This window comes from Vombatus ursinus, unplaced genomic scaffold (genome assembly GCF_900497805.2).
Source record: "Vombatus ursinus unplaced genomic scaffold, bare-nosed wombat genome assembly UNPS02014941.1, whole genome shotgun sequence".
Lineage (NCBI taxonomy): Eukaryota > Metazoa > Chordata > Mammalia > Diprotodontia > Vombatidae > Vombatus > Vombatus ursinus.
The window spans coordinates 288,356-311,562 of NW_020954719.1; the positions used below are offsets into that span (position 1 = coordinate 288,356).

General features: G+C 35.2%; 1 protein-coding gene across 3 annotated transcripts in view; it reads right to left on the reverse strand.

Moving 5' to 3' along the window:
• The window catches only part of CNTN1 (contactin 1), a 274,708-nt gene extending 252,413 nt beyond the window's left edge, over positions 1–22,295 (reverse strand). For 2 of the 3 annotated variants that reach the window (XM_027844389.1, XM_027844391.1), the window contains exon 1: positions 22,174–22,295. The gene's annotated coding sequence lies outside the window, so the exon portion shown is untranslated. Of the gene's footprint in view, positions 1–2,508; positions 2,545–22,173 lie in introns of all 3 variants that reach the window. The other variant, XM_027844390.1, reaches the window with a different exon arrangement.
• Positions 22,296–23,207: the final 912 nt, after the last annotated feature.

The window sequence follows — 23,207 nt, forward strand, 5'->3', positions numbered from 1 at the left end:
GAAGATCTGGATGGGATCTAGGAGTGGAAAGTAGCCTGGGGTGGTATGGAGGTAACAGAAAGGTATTAAAGAGAGGCAAGTAGCCTGGAGTGGGCCAGGTGCAGACAATGAGGGCCACAATAAAGGGCAGTTAAAAGGATTATTAACTGGGATGGGCCAGGTGCCTCAAGCAAACACCAAAGATCTGAGTTCAGGGGCTTTGGGTTCCAAGTCCCAAAGACATGGTCTTTTCCTTTTAGTGGTCCAGCGTGAATTCCACCCCTATCAGGACTAGTTCTGTTCCCCACCATCACCACCAATTGTCATGTAAGACAGAAACCAAGAATGGGAAACCATAAATTGCCCAGTGTGAAAGGAAGCTGAAATGGCTTTGGGGTTCAACTCCCATGAAAACCAAACACAAAGAGAAAGGAGTCAGAAAGTGAGTGATTAGGCACTATTCAGGAAGGAAAAGGCTGAAATTGCCAAGGATCTCAAGAGGACAAAAACAATTAAAGACCTTGAGCCTAAATGAGTAAAGCAGTAAGATATTGATGAGAAAAGGGAATATGACCTCCAGGTCAGGCAAGACAGTCCAGAGATCTATGATTAAATGTTGCAGTACAAAGGAAAAATGAATCAATACCTAAGGAGACAAAGGACCTGTAGATTCCTAAGAGAGCATGGAATCACATTATGCTGTTCCTAAATGGTTTAAAAGAGGCAAGAGAACTTATGGCCTGCACAACAGAAATAATTAGCAGAATAGAAAATCTTGAATCCATAGTGGCAAAAAGATAACAATGGTTTGGGAGTACAAATACATGGAAGTGAAGAATAATCTGGAAAAAGAGAAGCAAAAAAGCAATAACATTCAAAGAAAACATGATTTTCATAGAAGTAAAACATTGATCTCAAAGACAGACTGTATAAAAACAACTTAAAGATTATAGGCCTCCCAGAAGTGCATAACAAATTTTAAAATATGAACATCATAATGCAAGAAATAATACAATAAAACTGGCCAAGAGTTCTGAACACAGAAAATAAAGATGCAGTTGAATGAATCCACAGATCATCTCCAGGAAAACAAAACAAACAAACAAAAAGAAAAAAGGAAAAAAACCTTCTATAGCAATCTCCAAGACACCTAGTGACTAAATTTAACAATTCTACCAACAAACCACAAATTTTGCAAGGGACTAGGAAAAAGACCTTCAAACATAAAAGAAAGGAAATTTGAATAACACAGGACTACTGTACCCATAGAAACCACAAGAGGCAATGGAATAATGTGTTTTTGAAAAAGCAAAGAAGCTCAAACTATTACCCAAGGTGACCTACCCTGCAAATCTGAGCTTAACCATTAAAGAAAAAGATGGAAATTCAATTAAAAAGAGGCATTCAAAACATTCCTAGGACAACAGAATCTGTAGAAATTATTTGCTTCTCAAACACCCCAGGTAACAGAAATACAGGAAGCTAAACAAATATAGCAAACAAGGACAACCACAAAATAATAACATTTTTTTCTAAATGTATTCAAGACAAAGTGAAAGCAGAAGTCAAATAGAAGTGAAGTAGAGAAAAAGTCCTGAATCATCATAGAGTAAACATCACAACACTCCTCCTAGGGTTTTATTTGTTTTGTAGTACTAAATTACAAAATGGGAGGGTATCCTCCAAAAGAAGAAGAAAATAGAGAATATGTGATATATCCACGTATTATATGATATACTTACATAATATGCAATATACTCACGTACACCATCATCTGCTGCTTATAAGAAACACACTTAAAAAACAAAGACATACATAATAAATGTGAGGGGCTGGGAAAAGGAACTGAAAAATGGAAAATGGGAAAAAGCAATTTTTATCAGGTGAATCCAAAAAAGCATGAGTTACAATCAAAAACAGACATTAAAAGTATAAAAAGGGAAAAATATGGAAGGTACATTAATGTTGAAAGGAACTATAGACATTATAATCACTATCAATATTAAACTTACATGCACCTTAGATGCCTTAGCATACAAATTCACATTTAACTGAACTACAAAAACACATAGACTAAGGAAACTATGCCAGAAGTGTTCAATGTCCTTTGCTCATTTTTGCATAAGTCTAACAGAAAGATCAACAAAAAGGAAAATATAGAACTGAACAAATTTCTGTGGAAACTTAAAGCATCTTCCAATTGGGATTGCTAAAAAAACACATTTATACATACACATATATGTATGTACATATATGTAATGTGTTTCAGTGACATGTAAAACTTTTTCCAAAATTGATCATAAGTATTAGGGCACAGAGATATTGCAAACAAATATAAAAAGGCATAAATAGTAAATAATCCTTTATAATCATAAAACAATAAAAATAGTAACAAACAGAGCCCACAAAAAAACAGACATAGACCAAATGGAGATGTAACAATGAAATCCTAAATAATAAGTGAGTCAAAAATAAATAATAGAAATTATTAATAAATATACAAAATAAAATGATAATGAAACAACATACCAAAAATTCTGAGTCCTCAGGGGGAAAACCATATCCCTATAAACATATATTAACAAACAAATAACAAACAAAATTAACAAAAGAGGATTAATTAATTGAATATGCATTTATAATTAGCCAATAACTAAACATACCTATATTTACCTTATATGTTCTGATTTATATATGTTGTCACCCCCCATTAGAATTCTTGCTCCTTGAGGGCAGGAACTATTTATGCTTTTTATTCTTAGAACTTAAGATAGAGTAAATACTTAATAAATACTTATTGATCCAGAAAAGTAGATTCGAAAGATTTTTACACAGACTGTAATGAACAGTCTTAATCAATAATTGAAAACATCAAATTGTTTTGTCATGCCTCATTTGCATAATTAAAATCCATTTAATCTCTTTGTAATAATAACTTTCTTTTGGTAGCACTTATATTATGAAAAATAATCACCTTTTTTGTAAATAGTATTTTTTTCTGATTACATGTAAAGATAGTATTCAAAATTCATTTTTTTAAAGATTTTGAGTTCCAAATTTATCTCCCTAACTCCCTCCCTCCCCTCTCCCTTTCCCAAGATTGCAAATGATTTGATATAGGTTATACATGTGCAATCATGTCAAACATTTCCACATGTGAAAGAAGAAACAATAAAAGGGAAAACCATGAAAAAAAAGTGAAAATAGTATGCTTTAATCTGCATTCAGACTCTACAATTCTTTTTCTGGATGTGGATAGCATTTTCCATCATGAGTCTTTTGGCTAGATCAGTTCACAAGTCCACAACAGTGCATTAGTGTCACAATTTCCCACATCTTCTCCAACATTTATCATTTTCCTTTTCTGTTATATTAGCCAATCTGATAGGTATGAGGTAGTCCCTTGGGGTTGTTTTAATTTGCATTTCTGTAATGAATAGTGATTTAAAGCATTTTTTCATACGACTATAGATAGCTTTGATTTCTTCATCTGAAAACTGTCTATTCATATCCTTTGAATATTTATCAATTGGGGAATGACATGTATTCTTATAAATTTGACTCAGTTCTCTATATATTTGAGAAACAAGACCTGTATCAGAAACACTGATTGTAAAAATTGTTTCCCAGCTTTCTGCTTTCCTTCTAATCTTGGTTGCATTGGTTTTCTTAGAGCATAAACTTTTTAATTTAATTTAATTAAAATTATCCATTTTGCATTTCATAATGCTCTCTATCTCTTGTTTGGTCATAAATTCTTTCCTTCTATGAACTGATCCAACCATCTGTAGAGCAATTTGGAACTATGCATGAAGGACAATAAAATTGTGCATACCCTTTCATTCAGGAATACCACTACTAGGTCTGTATCCCATAGAAATCATAAAAAAGGGAAAAGGATCCACATATACAAAAATATTCACAGAAGCTCTTTTTGTGGTGGCAAAGAATTGGAAATTGAGGGAATACCCATCAATTGGAGAATGGCTAAACAAGTTGTGGTATATGAATGTAATGGAATACTATTGTGCTATGAGAAATGATGAGCAGGCAGAATTCAGAAAAACTTGGAAAGATTTACATGAAATGATGCTGAGTGAAGTGAACAGAACCAGGAGAACATTGTACACAGCAACAGCAACACTGTGCCATGATTAACTATGATATACTTAGTTCTTTTCAGCAATACAATGATCCAAGACAATTCCAAAAGACTCATGATGGAAAATGCTATCCACAGTCAGAGAAAGAACTATGGAATCTGAATATAGATTGAAACATACTATTTTCACTCTCTATTGGGTTTTTTTCATGGTTTTCCATTTGGTTCTATTTCTTTTTTCACAATATGACTGATGTGGAAATATGTTTAACATGATTACACGTGTATAACCTAGATCAGATTGCTTGCCATCTTAGGGAGGGGGAAGGGAAGGATGGAGGGAGAAAAATTTGGAACTCAAAATCTTATAAAAAATGAATGTTGAAAACTATCATGCCATGTAATTGGAAAAAATAAAATAGTATTTACCAAAAAAAATAAGACAACAATTAAAAAATATTCTTCCTTTCTACATAGATCTGACAGGTAAATTATTCCTTGCTCTCCTAAGTATATCTAAATCATGCACCCATTTTGACCTTATCTTGGTATACAGTGTGAGATGCTGGTCTATGCCTAGTTTCTGCCATATAAGTTTCCAGTTTTCCCAGAAGTTTTTGTCAAATAGTGAGTTCTTATCCCAGAAGCTGGAATCTTTGGGTTTACCAAACAGTAGAGTAGAACAATCACATTTTAAAGAAAAAAATCTAGTGGCAAGTTAGATAAAATAACAATATGTCCAAAACCTCTGAGTCTGAAACATCTTATCAAAAACTAGGACCTGCATTGAGAATACCTGCCTAAAAGAAAAAAGCACAGTATACCATATTCCCCCAGAATTTGCCGGTTTGGTGATGTTTTTTAATTTGACTTTTTAGTATTGTTTTGGAGGATTTCAGGAGAGAGAAGCCAGATGAGAACAGTTCACCATCTCATCCCCACTACCCGGGATGCAGTGTGGAAATAAAATTTAGTGAATAACCACTGCTGCCCTGTCACCTTCTGAAATCCACAATGCAAATAAAAAGCCGAGGAGTGAGCCTTTCTTTCATCAGGTGTACCAGTAAAGAGTACAGAGTAGCCAGAAACACTTTTTGTTTTCTCATTTGCCTGCTAAAAAAAAAGAATTAAATTAATTTAAATTAAATTAAATTAAATTAAATAAAAAAAGAAAGTTCAAAACCCTCATCTCCCTTAAGCTGGTAGATGATATCTTCTCCCTTTGGGACTGAGCTGAGCTCCAGGGAAGAAGTTGATTTTATTCATTACATTACTGATCAGACAGCTGTTTCTTCACTATTGATTTGATTCCCAATTGTATACCATTATTATTATTTCTTATGAATCTATTTCCCCTTTATCTAAAAGAAAATCCAGCAGCCATTAAATCCTTGTCTGCTATCATTTATGAAAGCAGTAAGGAGGGATTTGGAAAGAAGTTTTGATCTCTATAGTGAGACAGGGGACAGAATACATCAATGACCAAGGCATGATGAGGAAGGAAGTGTAGACACTGAACCCATTTGGAAGTACCCAACAATAATAATAGCATATTAATATCTAGCCCCTGGGCAAGCACAAGTTTCTATAAACAGAGAATGCGTGTGTGTGTGTGTGTGTGTGCACCCAAATCCAATAGTGATAAATCCTCAAAAAAACAAAGTGAGTTAAGACTAGGTAGTGAGTGTGATCCTGCTACTAATGCATCTCCCACCCTCTACCCCTCCTGCTCTAAGAAAAACATTCCTTAAATTCCATATACAACTTACAAGTGAGAGCCTACACCTAGAACAAGAACGGTCTACCCACTTTGCTAATGCCTGCCCATCTTCTCCCTGTCAATGGGAGAAGATGTATATCCCTTAAAGGAATATACAATCCCCTTAAAACACCACACATGTGGGCATCAAACTTTCATGGAAGTGCTAGGTAATGACAAACAAAAACAGTATTTAATTTCCCATATTGTTCACAGTAATAAAACCAAGGTTTGTTTTGGACAACAAAAAAATCACATTAACAATAAGAAAAAAAGATGACATAGTTTTTAATGTGTAATCATTTGGTTTTATTTTATTGTGGATATAAATTTGTTAACACTATTATAGAAAATATAGCTAAATGCTCATAGATGCAAGTTCTAATGTACTTTACTGAATATTAGTCCTTTGGTTCAAGAAAAAGAATCAACATTTCAAAGAACACCTAAATTCTAAGGCAATAAGTTATGCATAAACAGAAAAATAGTTAATATTCTAATTTCCAAAGAGTTATCATGCACTAGGAGAAAATGCTTTTAAACCAATTGTAAGATATATGTAGTATTCTAGTTATACTATATTGCATTTAAATGTATAATGCCTCTAAAATTTCTTAAAAGAATTTTATATAATCTTTCATGTAATTGTATAATATAATCTTTTGAAAGGTCATCTGCAGCTTGCTCTAGACAATAAGACTAATATTTTCAGTAACCATAACAATTAAATACTATTTTATCAGAATTACCTTCTGTATTTTCATAAGTTAGGAAAAAAATAGAAACAGAAAAAGGAAATAGTCCTCTGCTCTGGTAATTAAAATTCTACTTTTGACATATTGACACTTTGCATATAATAAAAATTTCTCTCAATATAAATACCATGAATAAATAAATAGGCAGCATGGAATCATGGACACACTGCTAATTTTAGAGCCAGGAAGACCTGGATTCTAATCTCACCTCTAGAACTCACTAAGTACATGATATTGGGCAAGTCACTTAACCTCTATGTGATTCATCTACTGTAATCTGTATTGGTGCAAGGAGTACCCACAGAGATATTACCTTGACAGGTTACCCTGACAAAATTGCACATACTTACTATAAGAAACACCAGACAATGAATCAGAACCCAAATTAGTAGTATAAAATCACTCCTTAGAGACATCTGAGAAGCTACAAAATTGATTATGATTGAAATTCACTATGAAATTAATGTCTGTAGATAATACATATAATAATTATAGTTTGCTTATTTAAGGTTTGCAAAGTGCTTTACAAACATTATCACATTTTATCCTCACAATAACCCTGAAAGATAGGTACTACAGAAGAAAAAAAAAGGAGCTGGTTTCATATTGTATTGATAATACAGTTGGAAAACTAAGGCTATATTTAGTTACTTAAAGATATTTGCAAATATAAATTAAATAGCAGATGTTGATACACACTTATAGTATTTGAGGCATGACTACAAATTTTTTTTTAATTCACTATGACCATGTTGTATTTGTACCAGCAATGTAAGGATAGTTCAAAATTAGGAAAATTATTAATATAAAATATCAAAACCTAAAACATTCAGAACCACATGATTCTATCAGTGAAGCCAGAAAAAGCCTATAACAAGTCACAGCACTCATTTATGACATAAACCCTACAACACACAGAAGTAGGTAAGAGAATAGGAAGGAGAGTCAAAGGCAACCTCAAATATTCGAAAATTGGATATAGAGTAAAACTACAGTTCCCTCAAATAAAGTAAAATCAGAAGCAGTTGAGAGGGACAGAAAAATAAATCCAGTTTTTGATATGTTGAATTTGAGATGCGCATGAGATATGCAGGTATAGGTGTCCTATAGGAAGCTATAAATGTGAACATCTCTTCTGAAATATATACAGGAGTCATCTGAATAGAGATGATAGGTAAAGGAATAGACTGAAAGATTTAATGTAGCTTTGATAAGTAGTTTATTCCCAGACTGCATGCCAAATAGGAAGAATCTGGTTTAATAAGATCTACATAAACCAAATGTCACTTTAAAGCAAAAATTAAAAATCACTTCAGTAATAGCACCTTAATATATGTGCTTCAATTTTTACATTCCTGTTCAGTATAAAACAAAATAACTTGAAAAGAAAGGTATTAAGTATATTAGGAAATGCTCATGTGGCATCTTTGTTGTGCTACTAAAAAATTTCTTGAATCATATATTATGCAATTAAATCCTAATTGTATAGCTAAACTTTGATTACTAAAAATGTAAATTTGACTTTTAAATGTCTCCCAGTTTCATATTTGTCTTATAGTTGACAAAAGACATTATTTAATGCACAAAACTTTCACCAGCCTTACTAATACATGATTTTAGAAGCAATGATCATCAGAAACCTCGATCAAAAAATTTTTCAATTGAAAGGAGATGGACTTAGGCCAATTTTCAGTAACTTAGGTTCAATATTTGAACAAAATAAAACACTTAGTTGGTCATTCAGTAGTTAACAAAATGACATATAATTAGACAACAATAGGAAAAGGGGGCAGGGAAGAAGGACCTTCAATAAGAATATGCATAGAAGGGAGAGACAGATGGTGAAGCAAAGACAGACTCAACTGAATTCTCCCAAATGCCCCTCCAAACAATTTTAAAATAATGCCTCAAACTGATTTCTGGAGTGGTAGAACCAACAAAAGGGCAAGGTTAAACAATTTTCCAGCACAAGACAACTTAGGAGGTTGGCAGGATAGGTCTTCTCAGAGGGGTGATGGTTGGACGTGGAGCCCAGCACAGACCATCCACTGTGTAGGCCATGCCAGAGCACCATCAGTAAGCCTTGAAAGTGGTCCATCAGTGGTAGCAGCAGCAGCTTTGGGAGCTCTCAACCAACAGATGGTAAGGGGATCAAAGAACTGGTCAGGAGAAGATTGTTGGGATCCTTTCTTAGCACTGGGTGCAGGACCTTGTTGCATTACCCATACACAGTTCTGGAGCAGTCCCACAGATAAGAGGAGCTCTAGCCCACTAGTGTCCATGGCCTCAATGGTGCAGGAACCCTGGTCATAGTTTCAGGGTGGAGAAAAGTGCTTGTGGTCATACACAGACCAGAGCACAAGTCAGGAGAACAGTAAGCACACCTCGCCTTAGATCATCCCACCTTGGAAGAACCAAAAACCTACAGACCCCCAGAGCTAGCTCTGAAAACAGAAGCAAGAAAGACCTAAAGTTTGGGACAGTCCACTATCACCCTAGCAGAGACCAACTTTAACATAAAGTTAAAAGTCAAGAAATAGGCTGGGAAAATGAGCAAAAAGAAAGAAAAAAAAAGAACCTAATCATATTATGATGACAGGAAAGATCAAGACACAAACCCAGAAGAAGACAACAATGTCAAAGCATCTACAAATAAAGCCTTAAAGAAATATGTGAATTCAATACAAGCCCAACAAGGACTCCTGGAAAAGCTCAAAAAGGATTTTAAAATAAAATAAGAGAGGTAGAGGAAAAAAATGGGAAAAGAAATGAGAGTGATGCAAGAAATTCAGCTTGGTAAAGGAGGCACAAAAAAATCCTGAAGAAAATAACACCTTACAAACCAGAATTGGCCAAATGGAAAAAGACATACAAAAATTAATTGAAGCAAAGAACCCCTTAAAAAGTAGAATTGTCCAAATGAAAAAGGAGATACAAAAGCTCACCGAAAAAAATAATTCCTTAATAATTAGAATTGGGCAAGTGGAAGCTAATGACTCCATGAGAAATCAAGAAGCAGCAAAACAAAATCAAAACAATGTAAAATAGAAGAAAAAATATAAACTATCTCATCAGAAAGACAACCAACCTGAAAAATAAATTGAGGAGAGTTAATTTAAGAATTATTGAACTACCCGAAAGTCATGATCAAAAAAATATATATATATCTTAGACATCACATTTCAAATTATCAAAGAAAAGTGCCCTAGTATCCTAGAACTAGTGGGTAAAATCCAAATTCAAAGAATCCACCAATTACCTCCTAAAAGAGATCCCAAAATGAAAACTCTCAGGAATGTTATAACCAAATTCCAGAGTTCCCAGGTCCAGAAGAAAATACTGCAAGCATTTTCAAACAATTCAAATATCATGGAGCCACTGTCAAAATAATACAAGATTTAGTAGCTTCTATGTTAAACGATCAGAGGGTTTGAAATGTGATATTCTGGAAGGCAAAGAAAATAAGATTAAAATCAAGATTATGTACCCAGCAAAACTGAGCACAATCTTTCAGGGAGAAAAAAAAATGGATATTCAATGAAATAGAGAACTTTCAAGCATTGCTGATGAAAAGACGGAGCAAAATAGAAAAATCTGACTTTCAAATACAAGATTCAAGAGAAGCATAAAAAAGTCAACAAGAAAGAGAAATCATAAGGGATTCATTAAGATTAAAATGTTTACATTGCTAAACGGGAAGATGATACTTGTAACTCCTAAGAACTTTATCATTATTAGGACAGTAAGAAGGACAGAGACAGAGGACATGGAGGAAACAGAGGAAATTATCCCATAGTCCCATATGATGGGATAATTTCAAAAAATAAAATTAAGGAGTGAAAAAGATGTATGCACTGGAAGAAGGGGGAGAGGAGAGGCAGAAAGGGATAAATTATCTCACATAAAAGAAGCATGAAAGGAAGAGTTTTTACAATGGAGGGGAAAATGGGAGTAGCAAGTAACATTTGAACCTTAATTTCATTGGAATTGGCTCAAAGAGGGAATAACATACACATTCAATTGGGTGCAGAAATCTGTCTTGCCCTATAGGGAAGTAGGACAGGAGAGGACTCAGAGAAGAAAGTGATAAGAGGAAGGGTGGATTGGTGAGATGGTGATCAGAAGCAAAACAAAATTTTGAGAAGGGACAGAGTAAAAGGAAAGAGACGACAGAGGGAGAGGAGAAAGAGGCAGAGAGAGAAAGAGACAGAGAGAAAGAGAGAGAGAGAGAAGGATAAATGCACAGGGGGAAATAAAATGGAGAGAAATACACAGTAATCACAACTGTAAATGTGAATGAGATGAACTCGCTCATAAAACAGAAGCAGATAGAGTGGTTTAAAAACCAGAATCCAACAATATGTTGTTTACAAGAAACACACTTGAAACAGAGAGACACACAAAAAGTGAAAATAAGGAGCTAGAATAGAATCTATTATGCTTCAGTTGATTTAAAAAAAAAGGGAGGGAGGGTAACAATCATGATCTCAAACAAAGCAAAAGCAAAAACAGATCTAATTTAAAAAGATAAGCAAGGAAACTACATTTGCTAAAAGGTACCATAAATAGCCAAGATTAGAAGGAAATCAGGAAATAGGGGGAAATTTTACAACAAGTTTCTCTGATAAAGGCCTCATTTCTCAAATATATAGAGAACTGAATCAAAATTATAAAAGTAAGAACCATTCCTCAATTGATAGTCAAAGGGTATGAACAGACAGTGTTCGAAGAAATTAAAGCTATCTGTAATCATATGAAAAAAATGCCCTAAATTACTATTGATTATAGAAATGCAAATTAAAACAACTCTGAGATTGTTTTAATATTTTTAATTTTAAAATAAAAAAAATTTCATTAAAATAAAATAATATATAATAAATAAAATAAAATAAAAATATTTTAATATTTAACTTTTGATAGGTGTGAGGTTGCTCACACCTATCAAATTGGCTAATGTGACAGAAAAGGAAAGCAAAATATGTTGGAAGGAATATGGGAAAATTAGAATACTAATGCATTATTGGTGGAGTTGTAAACTGATCCAACCATTCTGGAGAATATTTGGAACTATGCCCAAAGAGCTATGAAACTGTGCATACCTTTTGATTCAGCAATACCCCTATAAGGTCTGCATCCCAAAAACATTTAAAAAAAAGAAAAGAAAAGAAAACAACCTACATATACAAAAATATTTGTGGTGGCAAAGAATTGGAAATTGAGGAAATGCCCATCAACTGGGGAATGCCTGAACAAGTTGTGATACATGATTGTGATAGAATACTATTGTGCTATAAGAAGTGATGAGCTTGACAAATGTGGATAGACTCACACAAAATAACAAAGAACAAGATGAGCGGAACCAAGAGAACACCATATACAATTCATAATTGATCATTGTACAACAGCAATACCTTACAATGATCAATTATGAATGACTTATCTATTCTCAGCAATACAAAGATCTAAGACAATTCTGAAAGACTCATGATAAAAAATGCTATCCACCTCCAGAGAAAGAACTGAGTCTAAATGCAAAATGATACCTTTTTTATTTTCTTTATTATTATCATTATTATTATTATCATTTATTAGTCTGTGTTTTCTTTTGCAACATAGCGAATAAGGTAATGTTTTGTATGACTGAAAATGTATAATCTGTATGAATTTTCTTGCCTTCTCAAGTAGGGAGTAGGACAGATAAGGGAGAGAAAATGTGGAACTGAAAACTTTTTTTAAAAAATCTTAAATTTATTTTTTACTTGTCATTGAGAAAAAATAAAATTAAAATTAAATATAAAAAGGTGCCATAGACAATGAAGTATTATCAATACTAAATATAAATGTACCAAACAGTATAGCATCCAAATTCTTAAAGGAAAAGTTAAATGAGTTTCAGGAAGAAATAGTCACTAAAACTATACTAATGGGGTCCTCAACTTTCCCCTCATCTTACAGATTTCAGTTTTGTTATGTTTGTTTGTTTTCACTTGGCAATTACCTAACTTCTTACAGGCCTGATCTCATTTTGTCCTATACTTCTGACTTAGCAGCATGGCTAATCTGTTTTCAGAGGTCATCCTTTCACTTTTTTACTCAAGTCACTCAGCCTCAAAGTGGAACATGCCTTATTTAATGGAATGTACTTGATGTACATTGGGGAATGTACTTGGGGAAACACGCTGAAATCAACATTTAATAAATGCCTCCTGGGTACACAGTAATATGCTACGCTTTGGGAGACATACAAGGTTTAAGGTTTAAATAAAGCATGATTTGTGCCCTCATAGAGTTTTTGTCTAGTAGGAAGTTTATATATATGTGTTTTATATATATACACACACATACATATATGTATACACATCTATATATACACACATGTATACATATACAGAAGTTAAATATATACATATATCTCATAGGAAGTTTGTGTATATATGCACACACATAAAATAGAAGAATATTATTGACTAGTATGTGGGAATGGGGTGACTTCATAGAGGTCTAGCATTTGATTTGACCTTTGAAGGTTATGTAGGAATTGATTAGAAAAGGAAAGGGATGTTACCTTAAGTGTTCTTGAGTAGTATTTTATCTCTTTACCTATACTATAATCTTCTTATGGGCAACAACCACTCCATTCCTGACTCTCCAAACCTTTTCCACCATGCCACAGCAGCCTTCTCAACCTGGAAATTCACTACTCTGGAGGCCCCTTCCTTTGACTGGCTGGTTCATTCTAGAACACTCAATTAAAGGAAAGTGACCAGGCCAGCCACATTTTACTTCCTTTACAGGCTGCACTCCTGACTCTCACTTTCTCCACCATGTCCTTTTCTCTCTCCTCTCCTCCTACACCAAAGCTTTTCAGCTTTCTTTTATGTATTACATCTCCACTCCACTCCCATTAGAATGAAAGTTTCTTAAAGGAAACTGCTTTTATTTATATTCCTAGAACTTTGCACAGTGCCTGGCACATGCTTTTTGACTTATGATTTGACCAAGGTTTGTTTTTTCAAGATAATTATTTCCCTTTTCATTTCCCATCTTTATCTCTTATATGACTGTGACTGCTTTCTTATTGGTCTCCCTGATTCTAGCATTTCCAGCTTTTAATGTACAGCACTGGATCAATCATCCTAAAACACTTCTTTCATTAAGTTACATCCTATAATGGTTCACCATTTCCTACAAAATAAAGTTCAAATGACTTAGACTAGTACTTCTTCCATACATGACCCTTCTCTATTTAAATTGATCTTATTATGCTCTGAATACGTGTATTTGCCTCTGTCTTTGTTCATGCTATTCCTCCTGCACTGTGTTCCCAATCCTTCTCTGCCAATCCAGATTCTATCTTTTAAGGTCCCTCTCAAAGCTTAATACTTCTGTGAAACTTTAATATTCCTTTCCAACTTTTCACCTTAGTCTGTAAGTAATTTTCCCTCCTTGAAGATGCCAGATCACTGATTAATTGTTTTTATCACTAACTGTACATTTATTTGACATCATTTTCTAAATTGTGAACCATTTTTTCATATGTATACATCATACTTACAGAACTAGATGTGAAAAAGATCATGGATAGTAGTTTTATTTTCCACAGTCTTTTATATATAATAATTGCTTAATAAATGTCTACTGATTAATGCTAATGTTTTCATGTGGACTCATAGGCTTTTCACTATACAGTCAACACACAGAAGTTGAAAACATTTTCCTTTACAACTTGACTCAAAGAAAATTATTCTTGTTCAAGACTCTTTTGCTTATATTTCATCACATTCCTATTTACCTCTAGTATTCTCAAAATCTAATCCTTGACTTTCTAATAATATTTTTAAAAATGGGTTAATTTTCAAAATGTCATGTTAGCTTATGGGTTATAACGTATTAAACTTATAATATCAGGGTGATAACCCTTTCCATACTTAGATATGCTAGTCCTCAAAAGGTTTGAGAAGTAAAGGGTTAACTTTTTGGAAGCAAATTAGTTATGTTGCTAAGTGAGAAGTACAGAAAAAATTAGGTCAAGTCTGAAAGAAATTTGGCAGTTGACAAATATGAATTATTATAAAAGAAAACTGAAAATGTAACTAAGCACTGGCATAACAAAATGCCTATTCTGACATTAAGGTGGTCTTTTATCCTCTCTTGATCTGTGTTCTCATCACTAAAATTAGAGTTTTTGACTAGGTTCATGTCTATATTTTGTTTGTTTTTACTTGGCAATTGCCCAGGTTCATTTCTACTCTAAAATCCTATTACTCAGATTCCCAGCACTCCATCTTTCTATATACATGATTTAGTGACATATATATGTTTTCAAAGTGCACAGTATAGTATATTGCCCTATACTGGATAGTGAGCTGGCCTCAGTTCAAGTGCTACTTTTGACAGATACTAAATGTGTGACCCGTAGCAAGTTATTTAACCTGTCAGGTAATTCTCTAAAACTATACATTGTGAAGATGTTGATTTCCTTTTATAAAGTATATTCCTCACTGGGAACTCTCCACACCAATTAATTCACAGGTCCAGTTCAAAAATTAAAATTCAATGCAATGAGTTTTAACTCACTTTACAGGATCTGAGAGCTGGAAAGAATCTCAGCAGGCATCTAGTAAAATCCATACGCTAAAGGGATCATCAAGTCTTGAATTCTATTGACATAAGATTTCAAGAACCCAGTCTACCTCTAGGACCAAATAAAAAATTAGACTAGAACTTTTTTGGATTATTTCCTTAACCAGGGGTAGGGAACCTGCGGCCTCAAGGCCTTATGTGGCCCTCTAGGTCCTCAAGTGCAGCCCTTTTATTGAATCCAATCTTCAAAGAACCAAAAGGATTTGTTCTGTAAAACTTGGACTCAGTAGGGGCAACTAGGTGGCACAGTGGATAGAGCACTGGCCTAGGAGTCAGGAGGACCTGAGTACAAATCCTGCCTCAGACACTTGACACTTACTAGCTGTGTAACCCTGGGCAAGTCACTTAACCCTGATTGCCTCACCAAAAAGCCAAAAAAAAAAAAAAAGAAAGAAAAAGAAAGAAAGAAACTTGGACTCAGTCAAAAGGGCACACCCAAAGACCTAGAAGACCACATGCAGCCTCCATGCCTCACGTTCCCCACCCCTGGCCTTAACCATATGCAGTTCATTCTTTAGACATTTAACTGATATAAAGCAATCGCCAAAAACAAGGAGACCAAAAGAACCTAGAAATGCCTCAGCAAGCAACAATTTTATCTCCTTGACAAATCAATTTAGAATAAAAACTAATTTGAAAAACTTCAGGCAGAGAGGAATTCCTAGGTGAAGGTAAGGTGAAATATTATAAGCAAGTTCAGTTCAAAGAAAACTAAGATGCAATGGAGTAAAAAAAAAAAAAAGGAGCTAATTAGAGAGCATAAGATTAGAATCAAGCCATATCCTTTGTACACAAGGATGAATTTAGAAAGAGGATCATGAAAAGATTAAAAAAAATGGAAAGAAAACTAATTCTTCTTTCACAACTAATGTGACTAATATGGAAATTTGTTTACATGTATAGTCTATATCAGATTGCATGCCCTCTTGGGGAGAGGCGAGAGGAGAGAGGGGTAAAAATTTAGAACTCAAAATCTTACAAAAGTGAATGTTGAAATCTAAAAATAAATAAATAAGTTTAATTTGAAAATAATCTGTTCATATTTCTAATTTCTTCTTCATCAATAACAACAGAATCACCACCATTCTTGTACGTATACATTCTTGTATAATACAGTTCTTCATGTGCTGCATGGCAAAGTGGAAAGAATACAAATAAAACAAAGACAGAAAGAACAGCTAAACAAGACCAAGCTTGCACAATTGATCCATGTTGAAGGTGACACATGCTGTCTCCCATGCCTGGAATGGATACCTCCACCTCTCAGAATCATGGCTTACTTCAAATCTCTAGTACCACCTGCTTCTTCTATAGAACCGTTCTTGATCCACTCAGATGAGATTACTTTTAATTGACTGTGTATTATTTCACTTGATAAGATCCTTGAGGGCAAAGGCTATTTTGTCTTCTGTCTTTATATTCCCAGCACCTAGCGCAGTACCTACTACCTAAAAGACAATTAATCCTGGCCCTTAAATTATATCCCTCCTCTCTGACACTGGTTGACCCTATTTTCTCTTCCTTCACTTAATCCTTAACAGCTTGCAATCTTGCTTTCAGACTCCTTACCCACTTAAATCTATTCCCTCTCCAAAGTTACCAGATCTTAATCCCCACATCTGATGATCTTTTCTTAGTTCTCATGCTTTTTGACCTTTCTGATGCATTGCCACTGTTGACTACCCCCTTCTTCTGGATTCTCTCTTCTTTGGATTCGCATTTGCATTTTCATTATCTTCCTAACTATCTGACTTGTGCTCTTTGGTTAGATCAGGGGTAGAAAACCTGTGGCTTCCAGGCCACATTGAGGCTGCAGGTTCCCCACTCCTTGACTACATCATCATCCATATCATGGTCCCTTACAGGTACTCAATAAAGATCTATCCTGGGATCTCTTTCTCTCTCTGCATGATCTCTCTTGGTGATCTTCTCAGCTTCCTAGGCATGAATTACTATCTGTATGCTTAAGACATACATATACATACATACATGGGTGTCTATACACATACAAAACCCCAGGTTCTCCATGAGCTTTACCACCTACATCTCAAATTCAAAATTTCCAAAACTTCTGTTTTGGAATGTTCCATATTTTTCCTCTAATTCATCTTCTTCTAAACTTGTTTAATATTTCCAGTTTATCCTGTATTTAGCTTGTTTGCACAGAGGTATTTGCATGCTGTCTACCCCATTAGACTGTGATGTGCATTAGCGAAGGGATTGTCTTTTTTACTTTCTTTGTATCCCTAGTGCTTACTACAGTGTTTGGCACGTAATAGGTATTTAATAAATGTTTATTGACAGTTTCAAAGGCACCACTATTCTTTTAGTCTTTCAATCAGATGACAAATCTTGCCATCTCTACTTCCACAATATCTCCCACAACTGACCTCTCCTCTCTTAACTCCCACAGCTTACCATTTTAGTTCAGGACATCATCACCTCTTGTCTAGACTATTGCAATGGCTACCTAATTGGTTTCTCTGACTAATGCCTCTCTCCACTACAGATTCTTCTCTACATGGTTGCTCAAATGATTTTCTTAAGCACCAATTTGATCATGTCAATCATATACTTAGTAAACTCCAGTGGCTCCCTACTGCCACTAGCACAAAATATAAACTTCTGTTTAGCTTTCAAAGTCATTCATGACCTGGCCTTTGTCTTTCTTTCTATCTTCATTATATATTACTCTCCTTCCCCCACTTTGGGACATGAACAAACTGGCCTTCTCCCTGTTCCTCATATACCAGGCTTCATCTCTCAACTAGGTGCTTTTGCAATGGCCATACTTATTCCTGGAATTCACTGTCTCCTCCCCTCCACCTCAGAACCCCTCTCTTTCTTAATGATGAAGCTCAAGTACCACAATTTTTTTCTTTTCTTTTAGAAAACTGTATCTTTTTTTGTTACTCTGTACTTGACAAAAATTATCAAACATGAGCATTTCCATATACAATGAAGACAAAAATAGGATTGTAGAAGAAACCACAAATCTTTATTGCTTGCATTTTATTCTTAATAATATAATTAATTCAACGTGTTACTTTATTAATTTCAAAGATGTTCTACGTGTCTATGTCTCCTTTGAGCCTCTTTGTTTCCTTCTGTGTATTTTTAAATGATAGGATGAACCTCTTTTTTCTTTTCATTTTTTGTATACCTTTTGTTATTGTCTCTCTTTCCTTTTCAATTCCTGAGCCACCTAAATTTTTTAATCCTCTCTTGTAACAAACAAGCATAGTGCAGAAAAGAAAAAGCCACATATATTGATCATATCTAAAAATGCATATCCAAATGTGTCCCTTTAATCTCCCACCTCTTTGTCAGATCAAGTACAACCTTCTTCATGAAGCCTTTCCTGATTCCCCCCGACTCCTAGTGTCCTTGCCCCTTAACTACCTCGTATTTATTATCCATATACTGATATATGCACCTGAGAGAATGTAAGCTTCTTGAGAGTACAATTTTTTTCATTCTTTGTGTTTTTATTCCTAGTGCCTAGCATAGGGCCTGGAACCTGACTGGTGCTTAATAAATGATTGTTAACATTGGTTGATAGATAGATTCTAAATGTATTTTAATGAAAGAAAGTATCAAAAGAGTGAAAAAAAAAGTCATGGATGTTAATACCACACAAAAAAATGTTAACAGAGGTTCATTAATCACTACTAAATGATATGTCTATTTTTCTCACCTCCACAAAATCTTTATGAGAATTATTTTCATATATATAAAGAGTATTCTTATTGAAAGCATAAGAGAACAAGAAGGCATTTACAAACATAATCATAGAAGCTTTACAGTCACACAATTGAGTGCAGAGGATGCAAGGTTCCATTGTATTTATTGTTTGTTGACCATAAAAAGCATTTGATTCTGTAGAGCAAAATGTAACCTTAAAGGCTCTTCTCCAACAAGGTGCCTCCCATGCAGATGTTAACATTATACAATATTCCTTGATAAGAATCATAGCATAAAAACCTTTGTTCAATACTCTTATTAGTAATATCAAATGAGACATCAGGCAGAAAGACTGATGATTATCAGAGGTTATCCGCCACTGCCATCAAGAATGTCCAATGCAGAGACCAAAAAGAAGAGGGATTCCCAAGAGATGTTGAGTTCCTGCTGATCATCTTGTTAGCAGATGCCATTGTGTTGATTGCATTAAGCCCTGGAACATTATAAACCCTCCTAAATGAGATTTACAACCAAAGATTTCAACCTAATCCACACAGGAAAAAACAAATGGATGCTTATTGTTTAGATTATGATGTTCACTGATCTGGTCCATAAGTATATATAACTTGGACAGATGTTACAGAAGAATAGTTTTCGGGAACCATAGTTAAAGAGAAAGTGAGGGTAGATTGTTTTGCATTTAGGAAATTGTGCCATGATAGCAAGCTTTTCCCTGAAACAAAGGCCCACCTCAACACTACTATGTTTATATTTATGCTATATGACTACATATCATCATATAATCTTTGAAGATTATCAGCCAACTAAAGGGCAAGGGAGAGATATTATGTAGTGTGTGTAAAAGATTATTAAATCTTATAATATGAGGTAAAGTTTAGAAACTTTGATCTAGAAGCCTGCACAAGCGCTGTCTTTAAAAGCTAGCTATAGGACTGCTACTGTTTTGTAAGTCAATTTCCTGGCCCTTGTGGTTGTAATAAAAATCTTCTAGGAAACATCAAATGGTAAAGTCCCAGGTAGAGATGTAGAGATTGGGAAGAAATCAACAGAAAAATTTTCCTGGTGCCCTTGACCTTAATAATGTAAGGCTAAGGTCATTCATGGGTAAGAAAGAATGAGAAACATAGTAAATAGTAATATTAAAAACAAGTTTTTTCCTCATAAATATTCATAATTTAATAACAATAGATATAGGCTAGGTATGAATAATTGGTATGTATAATTGGTACAATGGTATTAGCGCCAAATTGATATCAGCAACCACACAAAGTTTTGGAACCTAACCTAACCACTGACCAAGATAGTGAAAAATCAAAATGTCACATTAGGAGTATGGTCTTTTCCTATCAATTTTTGTGGAACACGTGACAAATCATTTTTGCCTTCTCTGAGCTTCTACTGTAAAAGATAGGGGAATAATAAATTAGAAAATTCCAGAATATTGGGAGATTATTCATATATTTCAGAATAAAAAGTACATTGAATTTCTTAGGGATAGGATATGAAGCTTTCAATAGAACACTTTTAAATATTTTATACACAAGCAAATATTATAGAGGGTCTTCCCCTCTAGTTGGTACCTGGTCCCCCTCCCACCCTACTTTTAGTCATGGACCCTGGGTGAAGGAAGGCAGCTCTCCCATTCTAGGACCCTCAACACTTCTAAGGCTATTTTAAAAGTAAATAGTGCCACTAAGAATCATAAAAATCATCTTTGTCCCAAAGCTGTTAATACATCATTTTTGCAATACAATAAATTCTTTTACAAGTAATAATCATTTCTAGACATATGTTGTGACACTTAAAAACAGAAATGAAAAATAAATATTAGATAATTTCTGGAAGAATGTGCTTAAATATGTTATTCAAAGATACTAGTCCTGCTGTATATTGTTGAATTGCTTATTTTCATTCCAGTCAGGATTTCATCAGACACCATGCTATTAATCCATCTTCTCTAGTTTTCCTTATGCAAAATTTGATCTGCCTCTCCCCTGTATATTTTCAGATTGCTTCAGAAGGCCCTTTTACCAAGGACTGGACTGGGCATGTGTGAGATCCACAGCTCTGTGCTGTATATGCATTTGCGACTATGCAAACACTAGATTTCGGACCAATATAATGGAGAAGAGGATATTGGGCTTGTTCTCCCCACCCCCACCCCTCCCAAGCATTGTGTGCAAGAACTCTCAGAACTGGGTGTCATAAATCCCTGGAGAACGACTCAAGAGTATGTTTTCCCTGCAACATCCCTGGTGCCTACAGCTTGAAGCAATCTGATACCAACCGTAATGGCCACAGGGCCAATCTGTACAACCCAGATGTAGTCATCTGAGAGTCTGCCAAAGGCCTCTTTGCCCAGCAAATCATGATTGGTTTACTCTTCCGGAATCCCCATGGTCAAACACTTCTGTCTTAGAACCCTGTGGAAAGTGGACTCCTAATGGGCAGCAACAGAGGAGGAAAAGGGTAGCAGTAAGATGATCCATCTGCTCCCTCCTCCCTGCTGTCTGCTGCAAACACCTGAGAAGGACCAGCCTCTTCTGAATAACGGTATGATTGCTCAGAAATACCTATTTAGCTAATGCACACGTTTAAAAAAAAAAAATCTAAATGAGGCTGACTTGCAGTGCGTGTTTGTGGAAGATACAAGCTCTGGACCCTAGTACCACACCCAATTTTTCCAGCAAATAGCTTAATTTAGGAAAAGAAGTGGCAATGGGTGGGGAACCTCTTTCTCTGTCTCTCCTCCTTCCTCTAGGGTAAATCATCTTTCATTTTGGAAAATAGAGTAAAGAAGAGAGGAAATTTGTCATATTGAGGATGACCAGCTGTGTCCCTGTTACTGACACTTCGGCTAATCCCCGTTCCTCTCCAGCCCAGAATGGCATCGATTTGCCACACAAATCACAGGCATCTGATGCTGCTGCATCTGAGAAGAAAGTTGACTCAGTACAGGGCTTCAGGTTTATTACCGTCTCCTGAGGGTACTAAGTGCCCTTCTATGTCCTTATTCTCACATGCTCCAATATCTCCCTTACTCCTCTCAGCTTCCTCAAACAATCCATACTTAGGCTTTTTTCAATAAAATCTAACAACGCAACTCAATCAGGTTATTTTATTAATCTGGGGGGAGGGGCAATGAGGGAGGATTGGAAAGGAAATGATTTCAGGAAAATACGCATTATTTAGCATATCAGCATAGAAGAAAAAAAATGCTAGATTCTTACCTGCCCCCTGGGCGTCCTTTCTGCAGCACAGCTGGGATTGGAGTCCACAGGTTTTTCACTTCCGCCAAAAACCCCTAGAAGAGAGCATCCTCCACACCAAACCTCACCCCAGTCCCTCCCTCTGTGCGATCGCCTTTGGGCGATCCTTCCTTAGCTACTTGACTGCATAAACCCGACCTTTCTGAGCAGTTATTGGGGACCGCAGGGCGAGCAGGGCGGTGGCCAGGGAGAAGCCGCTCCCTCTGATTGGACGTGGAAGATATCACTCGAATCCCTGACTGGGGTTTATATGGGCGGAGAAGTGGGGAAAATGCCCACGAGTCTGCAGTCCCCTCTCCGAAATCCATTCCTGCTGCCACTGGCGCTTCTGAATCCATGAATCCTAGAAGGGAAAGGAAATCTGCCGTGAAGGCTTATTATCTGAATCCCCAGGTAGGAGGGAGGGGCTAGTCAGAACCACCATCTTCAATTTCCTCTGCAGAGAACATCTGAGCTATATGATTTCACTCACACACACACACACACACACACACACACACACACGGGGAATTTCAGCAGTACAGTATAAACTCAGTTTAAAGAACAAAATACTGAACACCTAACTGAAAATATTTTTAAACTGTACCTGACATTTTTTTCTGTTGCGAATTTTTATTTTGGTTTAAGTATCATAATAACTGGAAATCAACATATGAAGAAAAAGTGAACTTCTTTAGCCTATGCTGAAGAAATCTTTGAAAATGAATTATACTGGGGCAGCTAGGTGGCACAGTGGATAGAGCACCAGCTCTGGAGTCAGACACTTGACATGTCCTCTCTAGCTGTGTGACCCTGGGCCAGTCACTTAGCCCCAAGAAAACGAATTATACTAAATCAGTGATTTCCAATTTTTTTTATTCTGCTCCCACCAGTAAAGATTGAGAATGTATGTATATATAAATACACACATGTGTATATGATGGAGTCATGGGACCTGAACCCCTAAAAGGAAAAGACCATGTCTTTGGTATATAAATTGTATCCACATACTAATT